At 44.6% G+C, this 14,645-nt stretch overlaps 1 protein-coding gene and 1 long non-coding RNA gene across 9 annotated transcripts in view; one reads left to right on the top strand and one right to left on the bottom strand.

The window, feature by feature from the left end:
- The window catches only part of LOC309851133, a 124,224-nt gene extending 113,806 nt beyond the window's left edge, over positions 1–10,418 (bottom strand). For 2 of the 8 annotated variants that reach the window (XR_014304634.1, XR_014304635.1), the window contains exons 1-2: positions 9,654–10,418; positions 1,228–1,350 (exon numbers count right to left, since the gene is read on the bottom strand). This is a non-coding gene — a long non-coding RNA (uncharacterized lncRNA). The remainder of the gene's footprint in view (positions 1–1,227; positions 1,351–9,653) is intronic. The other 6 variants (XR_014304636.1, XR_014304637.1, XR_014304638.1 and 3 more) reach the window with 4 other exon arrangements.
- An 85-nt stretch (positions 10,419–10,503) lies between these two features.
- The window catches only part of YPEL2 (yippee like 2), a 65,436-nt gene continuing 61,294 nt past the window's right edge, over positions 10,504–14,645 (top strand). Inside the window, exon 1 of the mRNA XM_082705957.1 lies at positions 10,504–10,769. The gene's annotated coding sequence lies outside the window, so the exon portion shown is untranslated. The remainder of the gene's footprint in view (positions 10,770–14,645) is intronic.

Below are 14,645 nucleotides of genomic sequence, written 5' to 3'. Positions count from 1 at the left end.
TTGTGTCAGCTTCAAACCTTTACATCTAAGATCTCAAGTCCGTGGTCTTCATCACTGACTGCACGTATCACCTGGGGACTTCCAAAGGTATCCGTGCCTAGGTCCTTGGGCCCCAGACCAATTAAATTACAATGGCTGGGAGTAGGGCACAGTCAGTGCTGTGCTTAAAAGGCTCTCCTGGTGATTCTAATATGCAATGAAGACTGAGAACTGCCATTCTAATTGATCTAAAATCCAGTTCCATTGGGTCCACCATACCCTTCCCTGCATAGGCCGCTCCTTACCCCTGGAAATTGCTGGAGTTGGAATAGTACCATCAGGCAATGAGGCTAAAATAAAAGTCTGGTCAGCCAAGCTGCTAGGACAGCTGATGATCTTGTCATTTGACTAAAAAAAATGGAACTATTTTGGTTTTATTCAAAGAAGGAAGAGTCCAGTCATGGGAGAGAAAATCCTGCAGAGGCCGGCTAAGCGATCAGTGAGCGGTCTGCCACCATCACCGGCCAGGCTAGCAGAGAGGCTGCTCCGAAGTCCTTGCAAACTCTGCTCTGCAGGTTGGTTTATCTTGCCTATCATGCAGTCTGAGAACCTGTTGGGATCCTGGGCCTTGGTGCCAGGCAGACCAAAGCAACAATCAGCTTACAAATTAGCAAATCAACAGTATTCAAAACCCGAGACCATGGAAGAAAAAAAGCTGTTGAGCAAGAATAACATTAGGTATGTTAAAGGTTAATGTAATTCAGAGCTAGAAAGCCCCTTCTTTTAGAAATAGGCCCATCCAGTTTCCTAAATGTACTGCCCTTTAGGGTCTTTGGTGGAAGGGTTTAGGTTACTGCCAACCACCGCTAAGAGAGAGTACCGAGAAGTCATCTGGGGGAATTGAGGGTCCCTGTCATGTAGGGTCTGGGCATCACCGTCACAAATCCAGGAACTTATGATGTCCTAACTCTCAGAAGTGAGCAGTCTCCTGGGAATAAACCCACATTAACCAAGCTCACAAGAAGTCCAACGCTGAATTACACAATGACCAGACATTAACACCAGATGGTACATTCTCTCCTCGTAAGAAAGACAACATTCGGAGCCACATTTGAACCATAAATTATACTTGAAAGTCAAGGATATAATTAAGAAATTAGTTGGGTGATCATAAAAGATGGTACCATCAAGCTAGCTGGATTCACTCCATCTCTCTGTAAGTGTAACCAGTGAAGGAGAATAAAATACCTCAGACTCTGGCCGGGCACCCTCTGTATGGATCACGCTGGAGAGTCCCTGACAAATTCTTGCTCTCCAGGAGTCAGTTTTTCAAACCAGAGATCTCCAAACTTCTTTTCTGGTTGTGTGTTCCTAACAGAAAAAAAAAATTATAATCCATTTTTCATACGATCTGCAGATAACTTTGATTTTTTTTTGTATCATCTTCTTGTCAGACCTGACAAGAAGGTTACTGCTTTTACTGAATAATGTAGCTGACAGCTTATATTAAAGGTAATAGAAATGTCAACCCTACCATTTTACAGTTTGCTTGTGCTTTAATTATTAGTATCCTCTTTAATTTGTGGTTTCTTTGCAGGAATTTTGTTAAGCCCTTGTCCATTTCGTGAGAGTCAACTAAGGGAAAACCTGAGTACTACTGACAGAATATAATCTGTAAATCCGCTGAACAGGGCTTAGTAAACTGTAAGGTGCCACACACTATGCTGAGAGGCAAGCAGTGGGTGAGGTACCACTGTCAACCCTCCCGTTGTAGAATTCCCATTCTTCACTGGGATACCTCAGGAATGAATGAAGCTATTCTTTAGACAACGTATAATACAGTGCATTCACTCAGAGTCTAGAATATTTTGCAGCTTTAGATGCAATAGCTATATATAGTCGTCCTTAGAACAATAGTCTTAAGTTCTAGGACAATAGTTCTAGAAATTATGCCCTAATCCTTAATTGGACAGTGGCACTCTTTTTTTAAATTTTATTTATTTATTTGACAGAGAGAGATCACAAGTAGTCAGAGAGAGAGAGAGGAGGAAGCAGGCTCCCCACTGAGCAGAGAGCCCGATGCGGGGCTCGATCCCAGGACCCTGGGATCATGACCTGAGCCGAAGGCAGAGGCTTTAACCCACTGAGCCACCCAGGTGCCCCTGGACAGTGGCACTCTTAAATAACTCCATCTACGAGTCCCTGGGTGACTCAAGTCAGTTAAGCATCTGCCTTTGGCTCAGGTCATGATCTCAGGGTCCTGGAATCGAACCCAGCATCGGGCTCCCTGCTCTGCAGAGAAGCCTGCTTCTCCTGCTCCCTCTGTAGCTCCCCTTCTTTCTCTTTCTGTCTGTCAAATAAATAAATAAATAAAATCTTTTTAAAAAAAAAAAGCAAACTCTACCTATTTGCTGACTAGGTGAGTCTTTTGTGTAGATGTTCAATATCTTTCATCATATTTTGATTCTGCTTATTGTTATGTCCTGAGGGAAACTTTATCTGAAGATTTGGGGGTGCCTATGGACTCTATTGCTTTGTAAGAACCACGAAATGAGTATGAGGGAGCCATTGTTGTCACATTTTACGATTAGGAGAATGGTTTTTTTCAAACTCAGAAACAAGACAGCTGAACAGAGTTAATTTGGTTAAAAGGCTCAGGATGAACTAGTTTTGTACCTCTGTCTTCAGAGATTTCACAGACAGGGCTTCCCAGGAGTGGGAAGCCTTCCACAGAGTTTGAAAACTACAGCTCCAGAACATGAAAAAAATTGGCTGAGATGGAATTTTGCTATTATTAGTGCTGTGTTATAAGTAAGTCTCCAGGAACTAGAGACAAAGGAGATCCCATGTACAGTTTGTTTGCAATGAATTAAGAACAACAACAAAATTCTGATCCATGTTTTATCCTCAAGATATTATAGCATAGAGTTTTAGAATTTGAACTCTATAGTCAGACAGTGTTGGGTTGTTATTTTTATTTGCTCCACAGAGAATTTAATTTTATTTTTTAATAGGTAATGCACACACATGATACTAAGTGGTAAATGGTAAGGCTCTCCCTCTCATTCCTAAGCTCCCCTCCTCTGGTGCTTCTCCACAGTGGCATATGTAAATATGTATTTTAAAACAAATGGTGGCATACTCTGTACAATTGTTCTGCACCATGCTTTTTTTTTTTTTTTAAGAACTTAATTCTTGGAATTTGTTCACTTTTTATTCAATATATATTTAAATATTTATTGAGCATTGTAATAGATTGCAATATTCTTCTCTATTCCTCATGATAGGGTTACACATCCTACTGACTTTGGAGGTTCTTCTAGTTAAGAAAAGTATAATAAACTTCTCTCTTGACTTAAGGTTTGGCCATATTTTCTTTGGCCAATGGATTGTAGGTAGAAGTGACAGTGTGTCATTCAAAGTAGAGGTTTTAAGGGACATCATATGTTTTCATGTGCTTCTTGTATAGCAGTGGCCCCTAAATAAGAAGATACTAGAAGCCAGTCTAAACCTAACATGTGACCCTCAGCCTAGAGCAGTGCCCTGCATATCAATGACAGAAAAAGAAATGTTTTGGGGTCACTTGTTACCACAGCAAATTAATGCTGCTGTGTGCTCAGACAATTTTCTAGGTGCTTAAGTTCATTAGGGAACAAATGAACAAATGAACAAATGAACTTAAACACCCTTATGGAATATACAGAGCTACATATAGACCTACTTCTTTTTTTTTTTTAATGTTTTATTTATTAGAGAGAGAGAGAGAGAGCATACAACTGGTGGGAAGACCAGAGGGAGAGAGAGAGAAGCAGACTCCCCACTGAGCAGGGAGCCTGACATTGGGCTTGACCCCAGGAACCCGAGATCATGACCTGAGCCAAAAGCAGATGTTTAACTCATTGAGCCACCCAGGTGCCCCTAGACCTTCCTCTTTTTAATGGCTGCATAGTATTCCTTTGTATAAAGGCACTGTGATTTATTTAACCAGTCCTTTACTGATGGATTTAGGTTATCTCAATGCATCAGTCTCAAAAGGTAAAAATCCTATTTCTAATACAAATACATAGAAAGCATATATTCAAGTTTTATTTAACTTATAATGAAGAACCCACCAGGATGACAAAGTTGGTTTGAAGGAGAATATGAGAGATACCTGGGGGGCCCAATTAGCTGAACATCTGACTCTTGATTTCAGCTCAGGTCATGATCACAGGGTCATGAGACCGAGCCCTGAGTTGGGCTCTGTGCTGAGCGTGGAACCTGCTTAAGATTCTCTCCCACTGCTCCTCCCCCCTCCCCTATGCACTCTTTCTCTCTCTCAAAGAAAAAAAAAGAGAGAGAGAGAGAAAGAAAGAACATCTGAAAATTGAAAATTGTAGTCAGTGGATAAAAAGAAATTCTGAAATAAAATTGTTAATTTTTCAAAAAGATTTATTTTATTTGAGAAAGAGCAAGCAAGAGGGGGAGTGGCAGAGGGAAAGAATCCTCAAATAGACTCCCAGATGAGCAGGGAGCCCAAAGTGGGGCTTGATTCCAGGACCCTGAGAACAGGACCTGAGCTGGATCAAGAGTCAGATGCTTAACTGACTGAGCCCCTCAGGTGCCCCTGAAATTGTTAATTTTTATACAAAACTGGCTACTGGCCTACAGACTAAAAATAATTTCTGAGAGTTTCTTCTACAGGATAGAGGAAATAATCACCTCCCATTATCAGTTTTAGAGAGCTGTAAAATGTCTGGCCTTTCATCAACAGCAAAGTTAAATTCCCCGGAGAGAGTTTTTGCTAATACGAACCATGCTACAATTTACTTTTACATTCATTTTTGTGCACATGTGTGAGTGTATCTTAAGGATAAGTCCCTTGAAGTGAACTTTCTACTCACATTAATTTCTACTTTTGAGAGAGGTTACCAAATTGCCCTTCATAGAAATCATACCAATTTACCTCACTGCAAACATTTTAATGACTGTTTTTTCAAATCTTCTCCAACACAATGTTATTGAACATTTTACTACCTGCCAATCTGATAGGATAAAAATAGCACCTCATTATAATTCCAATTTAAATTTTTTCTTATTACTATGGTTGAATATTTTCTTCATATCTTTATAAGTTATTTCTTTTTCCTCTACCATGAATTGTCACTTCAATCTTGGCCTTTAGAAAAAGGAGCCCTTATCCATCACAGGTGTTCCCAATTTTGTTTTCACAGTTTTAGACAGATTTTTCATCCTAGCTCTATTGTTCACTAGCTGTGTGACCTTGGGCAAATCAGTTAACATCTCTGAGCTTAAGTTTACTCATCTATTAAATAGGGATAATGACACAGTCCTTGATTCCATATTTGGAACCCTGAGAGAGAGGTTTTAAATTCTAGCAGCTTTCGGTGCATACACTATATATCACCAAAACCCTAGGGAGTGTGAGCTCTTCAAGCACTTAATATTCCCACAAGAAACATATGAATATACTAGATGGGATTAATAAAGCCTACGAATGACCTCATATCAGTTGAAGTTTGCCATCAAATGAGCTGCATCAAAATTTTTTTTTCTTGAAAAGTGGAGCATGGAAAAATTTTCCATGATTTATTATATTAGTTTGTTGAAAGTTAAAAATTGTACAAGAGAGAGACATCCTCAACAGTATTGTAACCAATTGGGAGATACAACTGATTGATTAGACAAATACTGAGACGAGTCCATGTGGGAAGGACTGGGAATGAAAAGAAGCTCTATGAGAGCGCTATTAGTAGCTTATGAAAATAAAGGAAGAAAAATATAATTGCTTGTATCCTGTCAAGTTGTTTTTTTACCCTACAGATTTTACTTATTGAATACTAGAGTTCTGTTATTGTTCCATGTGAGCTCTGCCGAACTCCCTTTTTGATTTTCAGAGCTTTTTGGATTTTGATCCGTGCTTAAGGTATAGAGAACTGTGGTACCTTGTTGTGAAGATTGGATTACATGAAACAAGGCATGTAAAGTGTCTCTACTAGCTCCTAGAACATAGGAAGAATAAGATAAATATTATTGTTCCTGTTGTTTTTAAGATGGAAGTGTTATGCCCCTCCAACTCCTGTTTCCAGGCCCTTTAGCTTGGCATAGGATTTTGCTTTGTCGGTAGTTTGATGTTCAGATGAGTTTCCTTGTAAAGGTGACTAAGATATTTGGAGAGGAGAGAAGCATTTTTATTCTTTGTTGGTGTAGAAGAAAGAAAGTGAATGGACTTTGAAGCTAGATAGATCAGGGCTCAAATTCCATAAGATCAGCTTTAAAGAGTGAGAGAGAAGAAATTAGCTATCTTCCAGGTTGCTTTGAAGATTAAATACAACTAGATAGACTAGAAACTGCTCAGTGCACAATACATACTCACTAAATGATGGCAGCTTTTTTGTTGGAGTATGTTCAGGAGGACTTAGGTACAACACTTAACCCATTTACAGTCTCAAAAGCATTTAATCAGTCACTTTCATGACTGAAAATGAGGGACTTGGACAAGGATCAGAGAAAGCATTTATTGTACATAAAGAAACAAAGCACTGTTACCAAGCTCTGTCCACAGGAGGATGGCACCAGGCCCTCCTCTGTGATGTAATGTCATGGGATTTTACTTGTTGGGGGAGGAGGGGGGACAATAAAGCGCAGGAGGAGTAACTTCCCCACCTCACCCAGGCAGTAGGGACTATTTCCCAGGTGATATGGTGGTGTGAGAGCCTATAGCCTTTAGCCTCCAGGAACTTTCTGTTGCACTGTGATTTTAAAATGCAGGCTGCCCTTTTAATATAGAATATCCTTCAAGTTTCAGGTTTAATGTCATACTGCAAAGTAAGACTGCTATCTGTAGATCAGTATACTCTGAGGACAGACCCAATCTGCTTCCGTTTGGATCCCTACTGGATTCAATTCAGATACAAACCTTGAGAAGGGGCCTGCCAAGTGTCAGCTGCTGAAAACACAAAGACATCCGATAAGGTTCCAGCCCAGGAGGGACTGACAGGAGGATGGATAATGACCACTGAGTGATATAATAGGACTACAGATAAAGTACTATGAGGGTACTGAGGAGAAAAAAAATTAATTTTTCCAGGGAGGTTAAGGGAAACTCTCCAAAGAAGTGACATTTGACCTGATTTTTGGCCTGAGTCATTCAGCAAAAGGCTTTGAGATAGAATGATGAGAGGAAGAAGCGGTGGGGGAAGGTCGGGGGGTTAAGGAGAGAATAACGTTCCCAGTGAAGGAAACTGTGGTGTCAAGGGTGTGAGGCAGTAGGCCTATTTATTTATTTGTTCAGTTATTTATTGAACAAACAAATATTGGTTGAATGTCAGATCCTCTTGGCGCAGGGAAAACAACAGGAAGCAATATAGACGAGGTCCCTGATGCTCTCATATAGTTGACACTTGAGAGCTGGATGGGACAGAAACAGAAAACAAATAAATAAGTGTATACAGTAATTTCAGAGAGTGATATGTGTTAGGATGAAAATAAGGTGGGAGATGTGATAGCGAGTACCTTGACGGGGGGGGGGGGAGGCATGAAGATTGTGTAGTAAGGACGGGGGACTCTCTGGAGGAGGCATTTGACCTGGAACCAAGCGGCAAGGAGGCGGTCTTCTGGGGCAAAGTGTTTCAGGTGGAGGGAACAGCAAATAAAAGTACTGTAACAGGCCTAGGCCTGGTGTATTTGAGGAAAAGAAAGGGAGTCCCCTTGACTGGACTAGCATGAGCAAAGGAGCTATAGGGGAAGACCTGGAGGTTGGCAGACCTGGTTAGTAGGGCCTTACGGGTCATCATAAGGGGTTTGTTCTGAAAAAGTACCATTTGGTGTTGTGTAGAGAATGGATCGGAAGCAGGGAGATCAGTTGGGAGGCTGTTGCTTACTCCAGGCAAGGGATGTTGGTGGCACCAATCAGGTGACAGCCGCAGAGACAGATGTGTTCAGGGCAAATATACATTTAAGTAGAGCTGACAAGACCTGCTGATGGATGGTGTGGGGGTGAGGGAAAGGAAGATGTAAACATATCAGATTCTATGATGTGCATGTGGCAACGGTGGGAACATGGGGTAGGAGAGAAGATGCTGGAAAAGAATGACTGTTCGGCGTTGGGAATGACTTTGGCCTCACACAGAGGAGACAAGTGGACTGGGCCACTAACAAAGCCAGACTAATGACCTGTCTGTGAGGCCAGGAACCTCTCAAACTTTTACCAATAAGGGTTGTTGTTGTTGCTGTTGTTTTTTAAACAAATAAACAAACAAAAAAACCTCTCTGGCTAAATTTGAACAAATTTATGTCTTTCCCTATATTCTCTCCATCTCAATTTTTGCCCTACAGGATAAATATCTGTCAGTTCTCACACACTCTCCATTGGTCCCAGCTTCTCTCCTCAGAGAAATCATGCTATCTCAATCTTCGTTTTCAACTGTAAAAATGAAGACCTAGAGAGACAAAGAAATTTGCCCAGAAGGCACATCAGAGCTAGATAAAAGTCAACCTCTTGATCCTCTAAAGAGTTCATCACATTTCAGAGAAAGGAATGTTAATGTTAATTCTTCAGAATACTACCATGCAGGTAGGAAATTTTGCACGTAATAGGCACTAAGAATGTATGTACTCAGGGGCAATTAGAGATGCTTGCTTTCAGGGAGACAGAAGTTGCTTCTACTACTTTGTTCCACTTCTACCTTCATGCTTAACAATTCACCATACTTGGCTCTTTGACTGGGAGTAGGCATGATCAGGCTTATTAAATTTTTTTGTTGTCGTTGGCTGGCTGGCTGGTTCTATTGTCTCCTGGTCCTACTGTCCTATTCCCTTCTCCAGTCTCCTGCATACACACTGCAGGCCAGCAGGGGTCCTCAGATCTCCCTCTGAACCACTGCACCAGACTTGTCCTCCTTAGCTAACATTATCTTTTATTTAAACAGAAACAGTAGCCACCAATCTTGTTACATAACATCCAGGTATCCTAGGGTGTTAAACTAATGCAGCATTTACCGTTGGGGAGTGTTGATCTGGCAACACAAATATTCACTAGGAGAATATTGCTGAAATGTTGTAACAAGTTTCACTTCCTGGCCTTCCTTAGAATTTTGGAGGGGAAAGGACTTTAGAAGTCATGCTATCTCAATCTTCGTTTTCAACTGTTAAAATGAAGACCTAGAGAGACAAAGAAATTTGCCCAGAAGGCACATCAGAGCTAGATAGATGTCAACCTCTTGATCCTCTAAAAAAAGAGTTCATCACATTTCAGAGAAAGGAATGTTAAACCTTTCTTTCCAAGTTTGTCAAATGCGAACAGTGACAGTGACTTGGCGCTCCTGCTTACGCCCGGATTGCAAATTTGAGTCTGATACATAAGTAACGAATGAAGTTGAGGCACTTTTGTTGTTTATACAAACATTTTACTGACATTAGGACTGGATTCACATCCAACCAGGCAAGGTATATTAACTGAATCCGATGTGAATGCAATGCATAGTAACTGAATCAGATCTAGTTTAAACACAGCTGGCTAGAGCTGCAGGTGAAGTTGGAGCCACATGGGGGTCTACTCCAGTAACATTCTCAGTTTATGTGCAAACTGGCATATGGAAGGAGGTGGAGTCAGCTGTACCTCCAGGGGCATCTCACATCCTGAGAGCTGTTCAGTAAAACATGGGGTTTCTTACCGCTCTCTGAGGAACTGCAGAACCTTGGTGGTGACTTGAAAAGGCTAGGATCCTCTCTTCCCCTCACCCCTGCCAGCATTCTTTCTCAAATTGACCTGTTTTCCTGCAGGGAGACTACCCCACTCCACCCACCTGGTGCCTTCCTGGATTTCCTGACTGCCTGGGCTTATTTTTTAACCTTCTCTTCCTTGAAAAGCACTGATCCAGAACGTGGGCTTCTCCCCTCTGGTCACTGACCATCTTACTTCTCTAGACTAACCATCCGCATTTCCCTGCAAAAGCTTTGGAAAATCAGCAGCAATAGGGGGCTGGGGCCCTTCCAATTCCCCCACCACATCTTTCCTACTCTTACTCTCTGAAATTACTGGCAGAACACAGAGAAGTGGAGAAATGCCTTGCTTTGGACTAGGGCCTGGGCTGGTTTGGTATTATCTTACTAAATTCAGCTGGCCGGGGTCCTGAGGCCCTCTTCAGGTAACTTAGGCTCTGAGTTAGAAATGGCTAAGGTGTAAGGAGGGAGTTGCTGATTTGGCCCTACAAGTCTAAGTACTATACAGCCTCCCCACTCCTCACCCTAGGTTCCAGAAATCCCAGCCTTGACCTGGGGACAAAACCAAAACGCAAATAAACGGTCTCTTCCCAAGCACTGAAAGCCAACCATCCTCATCACTCTGTCTCTCTGTTCCTTCAGCCGGTGGCCCTGCTTAGCCAAGCTTCGCCCGCGGAGCCGCGGCGGGCCAGACGGGGCTCTGGAAGCACTCCCCGCACCCCAGCCGGCCCAGGACAGAGGGGTGGGGGGTGGGAGGTTGGGGAAGCGGGGGGCGGAGTTCCGTCCTTCGCTGATTGGCTTGGGGCGGATGGGCTGCGGCCGAGCCGAGCCAACCCGCGGCGTGTTGCTAGGTGCTGAGGCGAGGGGATAGGCGCGGGGGCGCGTCCGTCACAGGGCAGCCCCCGGCCCCGACCGGGAGGGATGCGGAGTGGCGGCGGCGGCAGTGGCGGAGACTGTGGCTTTAAGAGCGCGCCCGGAGCCCGGGAGCCAGCCGGGCGGTCCTTCGCTGCTGCGCACCCCGGCGGAGCCGAGCCCAGCGCTGGCCGGACGGGGCAGCCTGCTGCCCGGTAAGCAGACCTGGCGCGCGGCGCGGGCCGGGCGCGCGTGGGCGTGGGGCGCGCTGTCAGCGCGGACGCCTCGTACCCGGCGCCGGGCTCCGGTCCCGTAGCCCCTCCGGCCGGGTCCGGGCGGAGCGCGCGGCGCCCCCTGCGCTGCGCCGCCGAGGCGGGGTTCGGCGTGGGGTCCCCGTGGGGGCCGCGGGCGCGCCGGGCGGGAAGCGGGCCGCCAGGGCCACGTGACCGGTTTGTTTACAAACACTGCCGGCCGGGCGGCTGGCTGCGGAGGGACCCGTGGCGGCGCGGGTTCCCGGGTCGGGGTCGGGGACTTGTGCGAGGAGCTGGGCAAGTCTAGGGTGCGTGCTTTGGCGGATGGGACTTGGACACCGGGTAGCTGCTGCTTCTCAGCATAGTTTCTGCGGGTTCGGGCTCCGTGGGGGTCGGGAGGGGTGCTTCGGGCGTTTTCTGTCCCCGGTGACGCTGGGCCTCCGCTGGAGACACTGGGTTCGAGGCCGCCGCCCCCAGCCTGTGGGGGACTGGCAGCCCACGAAACTCCCAGGAGCGCTTGGCCGGCCCTGGGCCGAGGTAACCGCAGCCGAGTTCCTGCCTGGCCGCTTCCCGGAGCCTCCCCACCGCCCTTGCCAAGGGGGTGGGCGCCGAGTTCTCTCCTGCCCGATGGAATGTAGGGGCCTCTCCAGCGAGTACCTCCCAGGAACTGGCGCAGAGGGGCAGCCCAGACCTCTCACTGCTTTAAGTTCACCCTCCTTGGCCGCTGACCTCCTCTGGATGTCTTGACTCAAGTTGGGGGTTGGGGCAGCCACCTGTTCTTTTGGACGAAGCCCAGGAGACTGCCACCTCTGACTTTACTCTCAGCTTACAAACACTTAAAAAGCCAAGCGAGTGAGTGTCCTCCGTTTGTTTCTGTTGCAAGTTAGCAGACCCTCCCATAGTCCCACCGCCATGAGCGGCACACGAAACTGCACCTGAGTTTGCTGGGGTTTTTGCTTTTTGGCCTTCTTGTCAGTTTGCTGTCTTGGGGTTAACAAGGCTCTTTTAAGTGAGTCCTTGCTTTTGGTGAATCTAAGGGCTAACAAGACTTCTAGCTATTTATCTATTCTTTGCCATTCCTCTGTTCTCTTTTGGTCCAGCAAGATGGGGTTCCCTGTCCTAGAGCGTTGGACAAGCAGGGAGGTTGTCTGCTTCCCTGTATCCCATTTGGTGACTGAACGTGGGCAGAGCAAGGAGCTTGGGGTTAGAAATTAAGTGACTTGCCAGAGGTAACTCCTGTCACTCACTGGCTCTGGGGAGGGACTTGATCTCACGTGCTTGATGCTCCTCCGTACTCTCCTGGTTGTGAGAAATCCGGGGCTTGTAATGAGTGGGCTTGGATGACTACTCCCTAGCTTTCCTTTGACTTCATGGCCACAGGATGCAAAGATGGGCCGAATTTGAGTTCTATTCCTCCCATTTCCTTAGCACTTAGACTAAGGGTGAGTATTGCTCCTGATGAGGAACCTTTTAATTCCTCTGAGCTGTGATCTGAGTGGCTATAAGTTCTTTACCAAGGAACAGGTCCAGCCTGAGGAGAGTTGTGCTAGCTTCCCTTTGGCACCATCCCTTATCCCCAGCTTCATGGTAAGGGTCTCAGGCAAGAGTGGGGGCTTTGGGGCTCATACTCTCCTTAACTTATTTACCTTAATGGTTTAGGATTTGATAATAGAATTTCTGGGATCTGTCTTGGGATCTGTGCTTGAACTAAAATAAAAAAACTTGAAGTTAGGGGTGGAAAATGGGAAATAAACATCATGTACAAGGGTACCATTTTCCTTCTGCCCTCAAGGAGAGTGGTTTCAAACTTTGGGATCCAAAGTAAGGAATACCTTTTACATCACTGCACTGAGGTCCACAACTGTGATAAGTTCCAGGAAACAAATGTTCTTGCTACCTGCAGTGTGCTATTTTTTCCCCCTCCATTAAAAAACAAACAAAAAACCCAACTGCTGGTCATGGCCTGTTAATTTGATTTCTTTACCAAATGGGTGAATGGGTGATGACCCACTGTTAAAGAAGCATTGCTTTCTTAGGACAGAGGTCCTCAAACTTGAATGTGCACAAAGATGACCTGAAAAGTGTTTAAAAATGCAGTCTGTGGGTCAACTCTGGAGATGTTTATTCTCAGTGGGGTGCATTTTTATAAAGTGGACCATGACACTGTGATGCAGTTGGTCAATGAGAAACCCAGATCTAATGGGAAATTGGGGGCAATGAACAATGAAAGGCATTATTAACTGGATATGAAGCATGCAAAGCCTTAGTCACGTATGTAACCTATTCTCTGCAAACTCAAGATCACTCATCTGCTGGTCACACTAGCCTAGGCTTTGAAAAGTCCAAGAGTGTGTTTGCTTTTAGTTGCTGTGAAGCCTTGGCCGTAGGAACCCCACATCCCTCCCACACCACCCTGCTCAGTCCATTTGAAGACTGCTGTTTGGTGTTCTGTATGGCTGGATGTTTCTAGGTATGTGGGATTGGGGTAGTGAGTAGTGGTGATGAGTATGCTGTACTATTCATAGATTATTAAAATCATTAATAATAACAGTGAAAAATCAGATAGTTTTGAGGCAGTGACATAGTTATTATGCCTGGGGTATTAACAATTGGCCTGTAGAAAATGTCAGTGTTGTTTAATAGCTGGGTATTCCAAGCCATGAGGCCTGGGGGAAGGGCAGGCAGGCTGTTGATTTTGTTTGGGAGTATGAGGGAGTCAGGGGTTTGTCAACAGTTGTTAATGATATTAGCATAAGTTGTTAATGAGATGAGTTGTTAATAAGCATTTCCCTGACCTCCTTGCCTACCTCAGCCCTGGTTTGTTCCTGTGATGACATCTTGGCTCCTATGTGCAGGTGAATCTTGTTACCTCTATCTCTACCTTCAGACACAAACATACCCACACCTGATGCATCCCTGTGTTAGAAGTTTTCCTTCTAACATGTTGGTAAAAGAAATTTCCTTGAATTAATCAAAGCTGCATTTAGCTTCAAATAGAACTCTGTCCCAGTTCAAATTCAACAGTGGTCCTTCCTGCCAACGGTATGCTTAATATGGGAATATTAACTGTAGTATTGTTGAAATGAATGATGTTCAATATGGTCAAACTACTCACATTTAGGATGTCTGTTTTTGAGCCTGTAATAAAGAAGAAAGCAACAAATGGATGGCAGAGGATAGGATGTCCTAGTATAGAAAAGGAGAGGGAAGAGATGTCCAGGTAGTACTCAAATGGAGGATAAGTGTCAGTTTCCTTTGTCAGTTATCTTGGCATTTCCCTAGGGTCCATCAGCAAACCACTAGGTGCTCTGTTACATTCCCCTAGCCTGAAGGGGTCTAAAAACTGTGGAAAGGGAGTAATCTTTTTTAAACTTGAGCCTCCCAGTTTTGGAAAGCCAGGGCCTGCGGGCTAATGGTATTTTGTTAGAGTTGATGGTTTTTAATGATCTTTTCTTTAACAAAAGATGAGACATGCATCTTTAAAGGACCACACCTACCCGAATTTTCCTGAGATTTGGGAATAGAGGCCCTGGAGGGTTTAAAATAAAATCAGATTATGCTATTCCCCTGGTTAAAGTTTTCCAGGGGCTTCTTATAATCTAACTCCCTTCCCTGTGGGCATTGTACATCTTGTCTCCTTCCTCCAGCCTCTTTCCCCTCATCTCTACAGGTCCTTATCAGGTCCGTGTGTGCCAGCTTTCCTCTGGTTTCTAAAATGTTAAAGGTTTGTTTTTGTCATTGGGCTTTTCTACTGGTAGTTATTCTTTCCAGAATGCAATTCTCTATAAATTTTTACGTGATTGGCTCTTGGGTTTCGGGAGAGCCTCTCTCAGATCAGTT

This window comes from Mustela nivalis (assembly GCF_964662115.1).
Source record: "Mustela nivalis genome assembly, chromosome: 17".
NCBI classification, from domain to species: Eukaryota; Metazoa; Chordata; class Mammalia; order Carnivora; family Mustelidae; genus Mustela; species Mustela nivalis.
The sequence above is the reverse complement of the archived record's forward strand: the minus strand, read 5'-3'. Positions and strand labels throughout refer to the sequence as shown.